This window comes from Portunus trituberculatus, chromosome 21, assembly GCF_017591435.1.
Source record: "Portunus trituberculatus isolate SZX2019 chromosome 21, ASM1759143v1, whole genome shotgun sequence".
Classification (NCBI taxonomy): Eukaryota; Metazoa; Arthropoda; class Malacostraca; order Decapoda; family Portunidae; genus Portunus; species Portunus trituberculatus.
In genome coordinates, this window is record NC_059275.1 from 1,108,601 (window position 1) to 1,123,600 (window position 15,000).

Below are 15,000 nucleotides of genomic sequence, written 5' to 3' on the forward strand. Positions count from 1 at the left end.
TAAAATTCCCGCCACAAAACTCCGCCAAAACGTCACGCCAAAAAAACCTCGCCAGGATCCCCAGTCAAAATACCCCGCCAAAAGCCGATACAAAAAGTCGAGTCAAAAATCCCTGCCAAAAAGCCCCACCAAAAAGACCAGCAAAAATAAAATCCAAAAACCCCTGAAACGAAGCCTCATCAAAATAAAAATCGGGCCAAAAACTGCATCTGTGTGTGTGTGTGTGTGTGTGTGTGTGTGTGTGTGTATATTTGTGTGTAATTCACCTCGGTCGCGTGCTGGTCACCCAGCCAGTCTTCCCCATTACGGAGCGAGCTCAGAGCTCATAGACCGATCTTCGGGTAGGACTGAGACCACAACACACCACACACCGGGAAAACGAAGCCACAACTCCTCCAGTTACATCCCGTACCTATTTACTGCTAGGTGAACAGGGCTACATTAACCCCTTCAATACGGTGACGCCTATGTAGGCGTCATATTTCTTTTCTGAGCTTTCTTCAGTTCAGTTGTCCCGTATAATGTGTTGGATACCAACTACACACGCCGTATGCTGTCCTTGAAATCCTAGTGCTCCTCCCACCATCCTTGTCTCCACCAATCACTAAAGATAAGCTACATGCGTCCTGCCTTGTGTCTAAAATTACCCAATGGCATAGACTGTTTCCATCTCTCTCTCTCTCTCTCTCTCTCTCTCTCTGTGTTTCCTCCCTCCCCATCTCCCTTCCCTCCCTCCCCATCTCCCTTCCCTCCATCCCCCTCTCCCTCTCGAAAGATAAGTTACATGCGTCCCGCCTTGTAACATTCGTGAAAACACACACACACACACACACACACACACACACACACACACGGCCCGGTAGCTCAGTGGTTAGAGCGCTGGCTTCACAAGTCAGAGGACGGGGTTCGTGTCCCCGGCCGTGTGGAGATATTTGGGTGTGTCTCCTTTCACGTGTAGGTACGGGATGTAAATCGAGGAGTTGTGACCTTGTTGTCCCGGTGTGTGGTGTGTGCCTGGTCTCAGGCCTATCCCAAGATCGGAAATAATGAGCTCTGAGCTCGTTCCGTAGGGTAACGTCTGGCTGTCTCGTCAGAGACTGCAGCAGATCAAACAGTGAATTACACACACACACACACAAATACAAAAACAACAAATTTTCTAATCTCTCTCTCTCTCTCTCTCTCTCTCTCTCTCTCTCTCTCTTCCTCCCTCCTCCCTCGTCCGTCCCTTCCCTCCCTCACCCTCTTCCTCTCGAAAGATAAGCTGACTGCGTTCACCTGAATCATGGGAAAATTACGTTCGTCTGCGTTTATTTGCCCAACGTACATATTCTAGCGCACAGGATGAGTACAACGAACACCTTAAAAATGTTCTGATTGGCACCTCCCAACCACACTCATGGTGGTCAGCTTTAAAGCAATCACTCTTTGGTGTGGACTCAAGTTTACCTCCTCTGTCATGTACTGACGGTTCAATCTGCCATAATTCTAAGGACAAAGCCAATCTTTTAGCTTCCGTTTTTAACTCGAAACAAAGTGATGAAGAGTTTGATCTGCCGCCGTCTTGTCCCCAGGACATTAAATTACACTCCATTGCCTTTAAGTCCTCCGAAATCTTAAGATATCTTAATGAGTTAGACTCATTCGGGGTTGTGATCCTTGGGTTTTCTGCCTCTTTTTACAAAAGATTGCTTCTCCTCTCGCTCCAAAATTGGCAGTTATTTTTAGAGCTCTTTTCGTAAGGGTTCTTTTCCGGTATGCTGGCGTACTGCAAATGTTACCCCTATTCCAAAGGGATCTTCATCCTCCATTCACCCCGGTGACTATAGACCCATTTCCATAACCCCGGTGTTATCTAAGATTTTGAGCGCCTGCTGGCCAAGCGTCTCAATCGTTTTTAGATATTAATAATTTGTTGCCATCTAGTCAGTTTGGTTTTAGAAAAGGTCTCAGTACTTCTGATGCTCTCGTTTGCATAACGCACGACATGCAAGCTGCCCTTGATGCTGGTCATGAATCTAGAGTAATTTCACTTGATTTTAGTTCTGCATTTGATCGTGTTAATCATAGAGCCCTTTTTATCGAAAGTTAGATCTATTGGTATTGGAGGCCCCGTCCATCAAGTTCTGTCAGAGTTCCTAACGAGTCGAAGGCAGCGTGTGACTGTTGATGGCTGCCTTAGTTCTTTTAGTCCAGTTGTATCCGGTGTTCCGCAGGGAAGTGTTCTGGGACCTCTTCTTTTTTATTATTTATACATCTGACATGTGGTGTGGGATTGAATCTAATATGGTTGCTTATGCTGATGACACCACTATATATGCGACAATTCCTTCCCCACAGGATAGGCAGAGAGTCGCTAATGTACTCACTCAAGATGTTTCAAGGATTCTGTCATGGTGTGATCGGTGGGGTATGAAACTGAACCCGAGTAAATCCCATAGTATGGTTATCAGCAGATCAAGGACACCTTTCCCAGTTCACCCTGATATTGTTGTCAACGAAGTACCTATTCCAAATTGTTCGTCTCTGAAGTTACTCAGTCACCCTTGATCCCAAACTTACTTTTGAGTTGCACTTGCGTTCACTTGCATCATCAGTCTCATGTAAAGTTGGTTTGTTACGCAAATGTAGGCGGATATATTCCTCTGATGATATTGTAAGAAATTGCTTTTACTCTTTCATACTGCCTCATTTTGAATATTGTCACTCTGTGTGGATCTCTGCAGCAGAGTCTCACTTAAAGCTTTTAGATAGAGCATTCAACCAGATTAAATTTCTTCTTCCTAATCTTGAGATTAATCTTCGGCATCGTCGTTTGGTTGGATCATTGTCCTATTTCTTCAAAATCATGTCTAATTCCAACCACCCGTTGCATTGTCATTTGCCTGCCCCTTCACTACCAGCACGTGCTACAAGACAATCCTTGATCATGAATGACCGTTCCTTGTCTGTGAATCGATGTAATACTTCACAATTTTCCCGGTGTTTTATCCCAGTATCTGCTAGACTCTGGAATACAATTCCCAACGAGATTGTTAATTCTAGTAACATTGAAGCATTTAAAAAACGTGTGAATACCTTTCTTCTCTCTGAACTCACTACCTCTTAGATCTCTACCAATCTTCCTATTCTGTTGTTCATTCCTGTTACTTCCTTTCACTTATCTGAGGTGCCGCCCACTCCTTTGGGTTTATGCAGTTATGCTTTCCAGTGGGTCGCCTTCATTGACCTCATAATAATAATAATAATAATAATACATGCGTTCCGCTTGTGTCTAAAATATTAGCAAATGTCTCTCTCTCTCTCTCTCTCTCTCTCTCTCTCTCTCTCGAAGAGAGAAGCGTCCACTTTCCTCTTCGAAGGCGATATAGTAACTAAAAAATAGCAGCATAATACACAAAGATGACAAGTATGACGAGCTTGCATGAGTTTCCCGCGCTAGGGCGTGCGGCACTACCACCCGTATATCATACAGGCGGGCTTTTTTAACATCCGGCGCGAAGGGGTTAAGAGGCTTGCCCAGTGTGTGTGTGTGTGTGTGTGTGTGTGTGTGTGTGTGTGTGTGTGCTTGTGTAATTCACTGTTCACTGTTTGATCTGGTGCAGTCTCTGACGAGACAGCCAGACGTTACCCTACGGAACGAGCTCAGAGCTCATTATTTCCGATCATAGGATAGGTCTGAGACCAGGCACACACCACACACCGGGACAACAAGGTCACAACTCCTCGATTTACATCCCGTACCTACTCACTGCTAGGTGAACAGGGGCTACACGTGAAAGGAGACACACCCAAATATCTCCACCCGGCCGGGTAATCGTACCCCGGTCATCTGGCTTGTGAAGCCAGCGCTCTAACCACTGAGCTACCGGGCCGTGTGTGTGTGTGTGTGTGTGTGTGTGTGTGTGTGTGTGTGTGTGTGTGTGTGTGGTTTGTGCGTGTGTGTGAATGTAAGTGTGTATACATATGTCTGCGTGCGTGTGCGTGGGGGTATACGTACGCACGTGTGTGTGTGTTTCACGGTTTGATCTGCTGCAGTTTCTGACGAGACAGCCAGACGTAACCCTACGGAACGAGCTCAGAGCTCATTATTTCCGATCTTGGGATAGGCCTGAGACCAGGCACACACTACACACTGGGACAACAAGGTCACAACTCCTCGATTTACATCCCGTACCTACTCACTGCTAGGTGAACAGGGGCTACACGTGAAAGGAGACACCCAAATATCTCCACCACGGCCTTGGTATACAGGCCTGAGGGATCAACAGGTCTTTACTTCCCGTCTCATCATAGTGGGACACTTCTTCATGCCACAGCGGCAATACTGATGAACCCAGCCTTGCCAGGCCGAATAGCCTCACCTTGTAGTACCAGATGTTGCTATAATTATAAGATAAAATGCTCACATTTACTGGCTTTTACAGTAATTTCAAGGGTGAGGCATAATCGCATTCATAATTCGTAAGCCAAGCTAATGTGTAGTTTCTATTTTTACAAAATAGTAGGTATATGCCAATACCTAAGTGAAAGAAAGAAAAAAGCCTTACACATGTGAGCGGCAACTCTTTCACACCCAGCTGGTGGCCTTGACACATTGTGGTGGTGACGTGACTGACCTCGCTACTATTTATATATATATATATATATATATATATATATATATATATATATATATATATATATATATATATATATATATATATATATGTGTAAAAAAAAAAAAAAAAAAAAAAAATATATATATATATATATATATATATATATATATATATATATATATACACAATTATTAATGACTGCTTACCTTTGATTCTTTAGTAAGAGAGAGAGATTAACAGAACAACAATAGTGAAAACGTGGCAACACTGTACAGAGACGCTCGCCCCCCCCATGGCCGTAAATTAAGGCTGGTCAGACTATAGTTGTTGTTTACGGGATGAGAAGTTCAAACTCGTGCTGTCCCGTCTCTATATCTACTCTTATCTAACTTTTCCTTAAATCCGTGAATTGTTTTTGCTTCAACCACTTCTTTCTCCAGCCCATTCCAGATCCCCACAATTCTTTGTGGAAAACTGTATTTCTTTATGTTCTTTGTACACACACTCATCTTCACTTTTCTCCCATGCTTCCTCCCACTTCTCATATCCCTCACCACCAGATCATCACGGTCCAACTTCTCAATGCCAAACAGAATCCTATACATAGTGATAAGGTCTCCTCTCTCCCTTCTTTTTTCTAGTGTCGGCAGACTCAATTTTTCCAGTCTCTGCTCATAAGACAGATTCACCAAGGTTTGGGGCAGCTTCGTTGCAGCCCTCTGCATGCGTTCCAGCTTCCTCTTATCCCTTGCCATTTTTGGAGACCAAAGTACCGCTGCATACTCCAACCTGGGTCTAATCATTGTAACAATCAACTTCTTGATCATCTCTTCATCCATGTAGCAGAATGCAGTTCTTATGTTCCTTACTAAATTGTACGCTTCACCAGATTTCCTCTTTACATGAACCTCTGACGAGAGCCCTTCCGTCACAGTTATTCCCAGATCTCTCTCTTCAGTCTTTATTTCCAATTCCTCATCCCCCATCTTATATCTGTACACTGGTCTCATACTGCTCTTACCAAAATTCATCACTCCACACTTCTTGATATCAAATTCCATTTGCCACTCTCTGCTACACTCCCAGATCTTGTCTAAGTCCCTCTGCAATGCCTCACAGTCTTCTTTCTTAGTTATTTTCCTCATTAATTTGGCATCATCCGCAAACAAACTCATATTCACTCCTTTCGTCATATCATTTATGTAAACAGCAAACAGTAACGGTGCCAAAACTGACCCCTGAGGTACTCCCCTAGTCACTTCCCTCCAAGCTGATTTCCTATCTCTTATTACTGTTCTCATCTCTCTTCAAGTCAGGAAATCACTGATCCATTCCAAAAGCCTATCCCTCAGCCCGCCATGTTCTCTCACTTTCCAGATCAATCTCTTATGAGGGACTTTATCAAATGCTTTCTTCAAGTCTAGATAAATTCCATCCACCCATCCCACCCTTTCTTGTACCACATCTATGACCCGAGAGTAGAAGCACAATAAATTTGTTGCTCATGATCTGCCTTTCCGAAATCCAAACTGCCCTTTAGTCAATATTTTCTTCCTTTTTAGATAATCACACCATCTTTTCTTTATTACTGACTCACACAGTTTAACCACAACACTTGTTAATGACACCGGCCTGTAGTTTGACGGATTTTCCTTGTTTCCACTCTTAAATATGGGTACTATATCTGCTTTTTTCCAGTCCTTTGGCACCTGCCCCTGCTGCAGAGATTTCGATATGAGGCCACAAATCTTTTTTGCCAGTTGATCCTTACATTCCCTCAACACCCAATTTGATACTCCATCAGGCCCTTGTGCTTTCCTTACATCCAATCTTTCCAGCATTTCACACACTTTATCCTCCAACACTTCAATTACATCCAGGCCTTCATCTTCTGTCGGTTCGATCTTTGGTTCATTAAAGGTTCTTTCATTGGTAAAAACTTTTTGGAAACACTTATTCAACTCTTCAGCCATGAGTTTTTCCTCTTCAATGAATTCTCCATCAACTTTCAGCTTGCTTATTTCTTATTTTTTAATCCTTACATTTTTTCACAATGTCCCTCTCATACTTTCTGGCCTCTTCTCTCCTTATTCTTGTGTACTCATTCCTTGCCTTTTATACTCATCCCACACTAAAGATCCTTTTCTCTTCATCCACCTTTTCCAAGCTGTCTCTCTTCCTCTTTGATTCCTCACAGCGTTTATTAAACCATACTTGGATCCTCTTTTGTTTCTACTTCACCCTTGACACATATTTATTGATCCCTTCCTCGTAAATGTTCACAAACTCTCTCCATTTATCCTCAATTCCACATGCATCCTCAAAAACACTCCAGTCTGCTTGCTCAAAGTAATTCCTTAATTTGATGTAATCTGCTTTACCGTAGATTAATCTTCCTGTTCTGTGATGTTCATTCCTTCTCTCCATTCTTCCTTCCCTCAATACACACTCAATCATCACATGATCACTCTTCCCTATTGGACACCCACTTTTCATGTTTTCTATCAACTCCGCCTCTTTAGTGAAAATCAACTCCAGTCGTGACGGTTCATCCTCATCTCTGTACCTAGTATTTTCCTCCACCCACTGTGTCAATGAGTTTTCCATTGTCATTCTTAGCAACTCTCCACCTCATATCACCTCAGACGCTGTGGTGCCATGCAACAAATTGTTGACTAATTTCACTTCACTTGCAAACCAGATAATGTTTTGCATCTCTTTCAACTGATAGCAAAACAGGTCGATACATTATGTATTTTATTATATCAAGAGATATTGTGTTGCCATTAGAAAAATATAGGAGTATCATTCATAACATATCATCATATCAATAGGTATGAAAAATAAATACAAGTAACAAAAACTGCACCACGTTACAAGACATTGGCCAGACACTTACATTAAGTATTGCATTGAAAGACTCACAAAACATCTTGGGAAACACGTAACAATACCTTTGTGCTTCACAACAAAAAACAAAAAAGACACTTTTGTGATCTTTCTTCGAGACACACAAGAAGGAACAGGTTGTTGTGATCACTACAGACACAGCCACGTCTACATCACACCTTGCAATAGTGTGAGTGACAACCACTACTACTACTACCTTTAACAACTACTACTACTACTACCTTTAACAACTACTACTTGGTACTAATTTACTGTCATGGCTTGGCAGCAAGACACACCGCGACGCACAGCTGTTGATGTGTGACTAGCCAGCATGCTCGCTACACTCCCTCACTAAGAAGATGGCGTCTCCTAACAAGAAACGTTATCTTCATTTTCTAAGTGTTTATCCATGCATGGTGAATTCCAGCATGGAGTGAACACGTTGGTCATTTGCTCCTTAAGGCATAAACGATCATGATGGATGACAAGAATGAGGAGTGATGAGCAGAGGAATCGTGACCCAAGAGGATTTTTTTTTTTTTCATGTAGGAAGAGCGCCAGCCAAGGGCAAGAAACAAAGAAAAGATTAAAAAAAAAAAAAGGGCCCACTTGAGTGCTGGCTCTCTAAAAAGTGGAAAAAGCGTCAGCCAAAACTAGGGAGCAAATGCCTCGATATCTCTCTCTTCAAAGAAGACAAGTCGTAGGAATTCGGAAATACAGAAGCAGGTAGGGAGTTGCAGATTTTACCAATGAAAAGGATGAATGATTGAGAGTACTGGTTAACTCTTGCGTTAGAAAGTTGGATGGAATCGGGATGAGAAGAAGAAGAAAGCCTTGTACAGCGAGGCCGCAGGCCGATGGGAGGCATGCAGTTAGCGATAAAAGAGAGAAAGAGATGCAACATTTCGGCGGTGAAAAAGAGCTGAAGACAGTTAGTCAGAGGAGGGGAGTTGATGAGACGAAAAGCTTTTAATTCCACCCTATCTAGTAAAACTGTGTGACTGAAATCCCCCCAACATGCGAAGAGTTCTCCATACACATGCAGATAAGGCCCTTATACAGAGTAAGCAATTGGAGGAGCAAGAAAAACTGGCGGAGATGCCTCAGAACGTGTAACTTCAAAGAAGTTGTTTTAGCAAGAGATGAGATGTGAAGTTTCCAGTTAAGATTATGAGTAAAGGACAGACCAAGGATATTCATTGTGGAAGAGGGAGACAGTTGAGTGTCACTGAAGAAGAGGGGGATACCTGTCTGAAAGGTTGTGTCGAGTTGATAGATGGAGGAATTGAGTTTTTGAGGCATTGAAAACTACTAGATTTTCTCTGCCCCAATCGGAAATCTTAGAAAGATCGGAAGTCAGGCGTTCTGTGGCGTCCCTGCGTGATCTGTTGACTTCCTGACGGGTTGGTCGTCTCTGAAAGGACGTGGAAAGATGTAGGGTGGTATCATAAGCGAAGGAGTAGATAGGACAACAAGTTTGGTTAATTGATGAATAATAGAAAGAGAGAGGGTGACAAGACAGAACCCTGAGGAACTCCATTATTAATAAATTTAGGAGAACAGTGGCCATCTACCACAAAAGCAATAGAACTGTCAGAAAGGAAACTTAAGATAAAGTTACAGAGAAAAGCATAGAAGCCGTAGGAGGGCAGTTTGGAAATCAAAGCTTTATGCCGGACTCTATCAAAACCCTTTGATATGTCTAATGCTGTAGCGAAACTTTCACCGAAATTTCTAAAAGAGGTTACTTTCCTCTCTTGGTCTACACTCTCCTTTTTTAAATTCTCTATGCACATGTACACGGTATATTCCTATCACAATGCTTCTATCACAACTTCCACATATCACAGTTTTCTGCTGGTGTAGATAAGGCATTGCAAAAAACCTTACCCACTTCACATCTATAAATATCTACAAAATCTACAAATTTATCCACCCAATCTACAAACGGTCAATGAAATACTCTACACCAGTAATGTAGATTTGTGGCCAACCTTCAGAACTTCATTGGTACATCTCCAAGAATCACCCTCTTGTTCCTCCTCTTCTTCCTCCGCCTCCTCTTGTTCCTTTGGCTACACCGGCAGTAGCAGTCTGGTGTCTGTTGTACGTATTGCACGCTCACTCCAAACAGTTCCCTCACTTCTTTGGCGTTAGTAGTACTGATTCCTGGAACAAGAGATGGAACAACATTGAAATGGCGACAACATCAATAAGTCCTGAAAAAAATTAAATAACAAGAAAGTACAAAACCTTTTAAAATGAGACACGTGGAGATAAAAGTGTAATGTGCAAACCACAATACTCACATCATGGTCACTCAACACTTTATTCTGGACTTGCTTCAGTGTAGTCATACAACTGTGGGAAGAATGTAATGCCGTCCCGTTCATTAGTGCATGCAGCCGCTCGCTCCCTCCTCCCATCCTCCACAATGCCTGTTGTCTTGTGGTACACTGGCTGGGTTGGGGAAGCTTGCGTGGATGATAACACGTCGACGCATCTTCAGGAACCCGACAAACATCTGTACACTGAAAATGTTGCAGGTGAGATGAAAAAAAAAAAAAAGTATAAAGTATGAATCGGTTAACTTTACAGTAATGGAATATTCTCAGTGTGTCAAGAACAATTTAGAATTGTTTAAAGTTAGGAAGAATCTCACCCACTGCTTAATTATGCCATCTTTGCCACAGCACAGCCACAACACATTCAGAGCAAGACCCCACATTATAAAGAAGTGAAAAACTATTTAACTTACCCCAACAGCTAGGCAAAGAACCCCAAGGGAGCCCAGCACAACACCCACCACCATGCCAGCTTGGGGACTTCAATGACCGCCTTCTCATGACCGTTGCTGCTGCTGGGCGGATCGAACACTGCTGAGGGGATGGTCCATAGGGAGAGGATCTGGGCGACACGCACTCGTCAAAGTCTGAGGGTGGAGAATTACAACTTAAGGATAGATTTAAACGCATTCCAGGAACACATTCAACAATACGTTGAGGAAAACTACAAAAATAATATCAGTACTCATGACAAATGCATATGGGAAGATGAAATTATACTCAATCATAAAGAACAACCTATCCGTAAATCGCTGATCTTAGTAATACTCGTGAGACAAAATGCATGTTGAAGTATGCCAACAATAACAAAAGTACTCTTGAATACCACACTAACTTCTTTAGGCTGCTTCTAAATGAAGAGGTGAAGGACTGACAAGTTTAAGAAGACAGACCATAGAGTGACATTGACAGTTCAGGGAGGCTTCACCTTCACACTTGAACTTTCTGACACGAGTCTGTACCCTGCATGGCCGGCACTGGCAGTAGTATGACTCTCGAGTGTTGATTTAAAGAGGCTCACACACATCCGACATTCTTCTCCCGGCATTCCTCAATGCCACACAGCTGCACAAACTCATCCTGCCACAAGAAAAGCATTTCCTTCAGTACTATCAAGTTGTGATTTTGTATTGTACTGTATACAATGTAAGAAAGTCTGCAACTTTTATAAGAAACAATGGAGTTCAGGGCATGAGTTAAGCCTTTGCGTTGCAGAGGCTCATCACTCGTAAACGTCTGAGGATGGAGAATTACAATCTCAGAAAAAGATTTATTAGAACTTAAGGATAAAGCTTAAAAAAGATGGGGTAACGAGAGACATATACGTATTTCAGGAACACATATTCAGTGATACGATAAGGAAAACTACAAAACTTATGTCAGTACTCATAAGAAAAGCATATGGCAGGATGTTGCATGAGGGTGGCGTGAAAGGATAAGTCAATGTTCAGGTCCATCACTTCGCCCTGATAGAGCCATGCAACTGGTGGGTAAGCCTTGTCCCACGTCACCTCATCAAACAGAGCAGGTCAGAATAAATGCAAGAAGGGACAGGCGTGGGAACCTGCTGACGTAACGTGTCGTGACCTGACACTACCTATCCTCACTCAAAGAACGGTAGTAGTAGTAGTAGTAGTAGTAGTAGTAGTAGTAGTAGTAGTAGTAGTAGTAGTAGTAGAAGAAGAAGAAGAAGAAGAAGAAGAAGAGAGAGAGAAGAGAGAGAGAGAGAGAGAGAGAGAGAGAGAGAGAGAGAGAGAGAGAGAGAGAGAGAGAGAGAGAGAGAGAGAGAGAGAGAGAGAGAGAGAGAGAGAGAGAGAGAGAGAGAGAGAGAGAGACCAAACAAATCTTAACAGAAAAACAACAACAACAACAAAATACCACAACTAACTTTACTCCTATATCCAGGGCAGAACACGGAGATACAGGCTTGCCCGACTTTAATGAACAGCTGCGGGCAGTCAGCGTGGTGCAAGGTGTAGGTAATCTGCGCCGTGAATTGACCACCCACAGCCTCCGCCATGTCCACCTCATTCAACCTGTCGTCACCTGGGAACGAAGCGGGTAATCAATGATGAAGGACACTTGCTATAAGGGCCCACTGACACTGAGCTAGCCTGTTGAGGGCCTCAAAACATACTGAAAAATCCTTGTATAGGCCCAATTCACTCTTACACACACCCACGACAAACCACACATACCTAAACCCGCTTAAGAAATTTAATAACATCCCAAAACGCACTAAAAAAAAAAAAACAGAACAGGTTAAAATACATCCAAACACGCAAAACTCACTAGAAACACCGAATACTTACTGAAATAACCCACACACACCCAAAAGACCATTAACACACCCCCCCACCACTTATAACACTCAAAATAAACCCAAACCTCACTCAGAACACCAACCAATCCTCAAAGTTCTCCTAAACCACACTCAAAACATGCTAATACTCACACACACCTCAATCCACTTTCAAAATACGTAAAATATACCTAAAAGAGCTAACACACTGAAAACACACAAAATGAACCCCAAAACATACTTGATTCTCAACTCTCAGCATATCTAGAAAACAGTCATCTGCTTTCCCCTCACCAATATGGTTTCCGTTCTGCCCACTCAGTTTCAGACCAACTGCTATACACCTATGATTATGTTACCCAGCACTATGATAGTGGTTTGTCAGTAGATGTAATATTTTTTTTATTTTTGCAAGGATTTTGATGTAGTGAATCATGCACTATTACTTGAAATGTTGGCTAATATTGGTGTTGAAGGTTGCCTTTTAGGATGGTTGAGGGACTACTTGTTGGATAGGAAACTGAATGTAGTTGTACATGGCAGTTCAAGTCGCCAATTGAATGTCACTAGTGGCGTTCCCCAGGGGTCTGTGCTTGGACCTTTACTGTTCTTGGTTTTTATCAATCATGTAGTCTCTCAACTAAGTTGCAAATTCTGTCCGTTTGATGATCTAAAACTTTATTTAGCATCTTCCCTCTCGTTGTCGGACCACCTTCATTCTCACATCAGTCTGCAAAGTGATATCAACCTACTCCATAGAACAAGTAGCTCCTGGGGTCTTGCATTCTCTGTTCATAAATGTGTTTGAATTAATTTTTTGTAGGAATTTCAGAGATGCACCTGTTCTTCTGCTGTACTTTATTGATGATCAACCAATTAAGAATGTTGAGAATCACAAGGACCTTGGAGTTTGTGTGGATGCCTCACTAAGTTCCACCTCCATGTTAGAAAAATTGCTAGGAAGGCTAGCGGCGTTGGGTTCTCTATCTTGAAGGGAACAGTCTGCAGATCTCCTAATTTTATGAAAAACAGTCTTTATTTCTCACATTCACCCTGTCATCGATTTCGCTTCTTTGGTTTGGTTCACTGGTTACCCTGGAGATCTCAAATTGCTGGAAGGTGTCCAGAGACGGTAGACCAAGAAAATTGAGGGATACCAAGAATTGTCTTATAGTGAACGTCTTGCTCGGCTAAATTTGTATTCCATTAAAGGCAGGTTGATTAGGGCTGACCTTATTCTGGTGTTTAAGATTCTGAATGGTTATTGCCCTCATCTCAGTCATTTGTTTGTAAGAAATTTGAATAGGGGTATAAGATGTCATTCTCTTAAGCTGTTTATTCCACGGTGTAACACTGACATTAGGGCTCGTTTCTTTTCAGTTAGAGTCATTGACATCTGGAATTCTCTACCTGAAAATGATGTCTCAGCTCATTCAGTAGAGGCCTTCAAATGTCTTCTTTGCCCTGCTCTTGGTCCAAGGCTGTATGATTTTGATTAGTTTTGTAGCCTCTTCATCTGTGCTCTTGGTAATCTGCCGACTGCCTTATTGAATCAATTTTCCATAAAGTACATTATGAGTCTTACCAGCTCATTACCCAAGCCATTTTGGTGATGCCAACATTACCCAACTTCAAGCCTTAATTCAAGAACATCTTTCTGCATTCATGGTTGGAGGCATTGCTTGTTTCTAGATGGGTTAAGCCCCATCTAGGTAAGAATGTAGGTAAACACCATGAGAAAACTCATTCTTAATCAAGAAATGTATTAACCTGGCTTTCATTATCATCATTGACTAATGGAATCTGTCGTTAAATTGATAGCTTTTGGAATAACTTTTAATTTTAATTTTAGGGGTTAAAAGAAAAAAGAAGGCTGATGGTTGAAATCTTATTATCAGAAAGATAAATTTTCCAGATAGTATGAATTCATACTAGCTATTGTTGGGATTGTGAGTCATGATAATTATGGTGGCAATATCTAAAGTAGGTTCAATGAAACTTGTTATAGACAGTGATAATATTTTTTTTTATCTGCCCTTCAAAATAGGTAAATATATAAGGCAGAAAATGGCACACCAATAATTAAACAATTTCCATCAACTTTATCCTTTACATTTGTATTACCGTATACAGAAATCAGAAAACCTGTGAAAAATGGAAAGGCACAACTTATCTGTGTGTATATGTATGTATGTATTTGTTTGGGGTGATCAATACAACCTCTGGGAAAAGCAATTTACTTTAAAACAAATGGGGAAGTAGGCACTTGGGAGATGATAAATCCAAAGATTGTGTAACAAACTGACAGATCACTTGATCTCTTTTCAAAAAAAGCCATAGTGCTTGCCTTGAAACAAGTATTTTCACACACACACACACACACACACACACACATATATATATATATATATATATATATATATATATATATATATATATATATATATATATATATATATATATATTTGTGTATGTGCGTGTGTAATTCACCTCAGTCGTGTGCTGGTCACCCAGCCAGTCTTCCCCGTTACGGAGCGAGCTCAGAGCTCATAAACCGATCTTCGGGTAGGACTGAGACCACATCAACACACTCCACACACCGGGAAAGTGAGGCCAAAACCCCTCGAGTTACATCCCGTACCTATTTACAGGGTGTGTGTGTGTGTGTGTGTGTGTGTGTGTGTGTGTGTGTGTGTGTGTGTGTGTGTGTGTGTGTGTGTGTGTGTGTGTGTGTATGCTAGGCCCTCATTTATCCAGATTTCAGTTAATTTGAACAGTGTCCAGATAATAATTTCGTAATTTGACTCCAGATGCCCAACAAATGAAATCAAACAATGTGCACCTCACACACTTCAAGAAA

General features: G+C 41.8%; 1 protein-coding gene across 2 annotated transcripts in view; it reads right to left on the minus strand.

Moving 5' to 3' along the window:
- The window catches only part of LOC123506852, a 22,739-nt gene extending 8,160 nt beyond the window's left edge, over nucleotides 1-14,579 (minus strand). Inside the window, exons 1-4 of one of the 2 annotated variants that reach the window (XR_006675537.1) lie at nucleotides 11,727-14,579; nucleotides 10,674-10,918; nucleotides 9,803-10,425; nucleotides 9,488-9,662 (exon numbers count right to left, since the gene is read on the minus strand). The gene's annotated coding sequence lies outside the window, so the exon portion shown is untranslated. The remainder of the gene's footprint in view (nucleotides 1-9,487; nucleotides 9,663-9,802; nucleotides 10,426-10,673; nucleotides 10,919-11,726) is intronic. The other variant, XR_006675536.1, reaches the window with a different exon arrangement.
- Nucleotides 14,580-15,000: the final 421 nt, after the last annotated feature.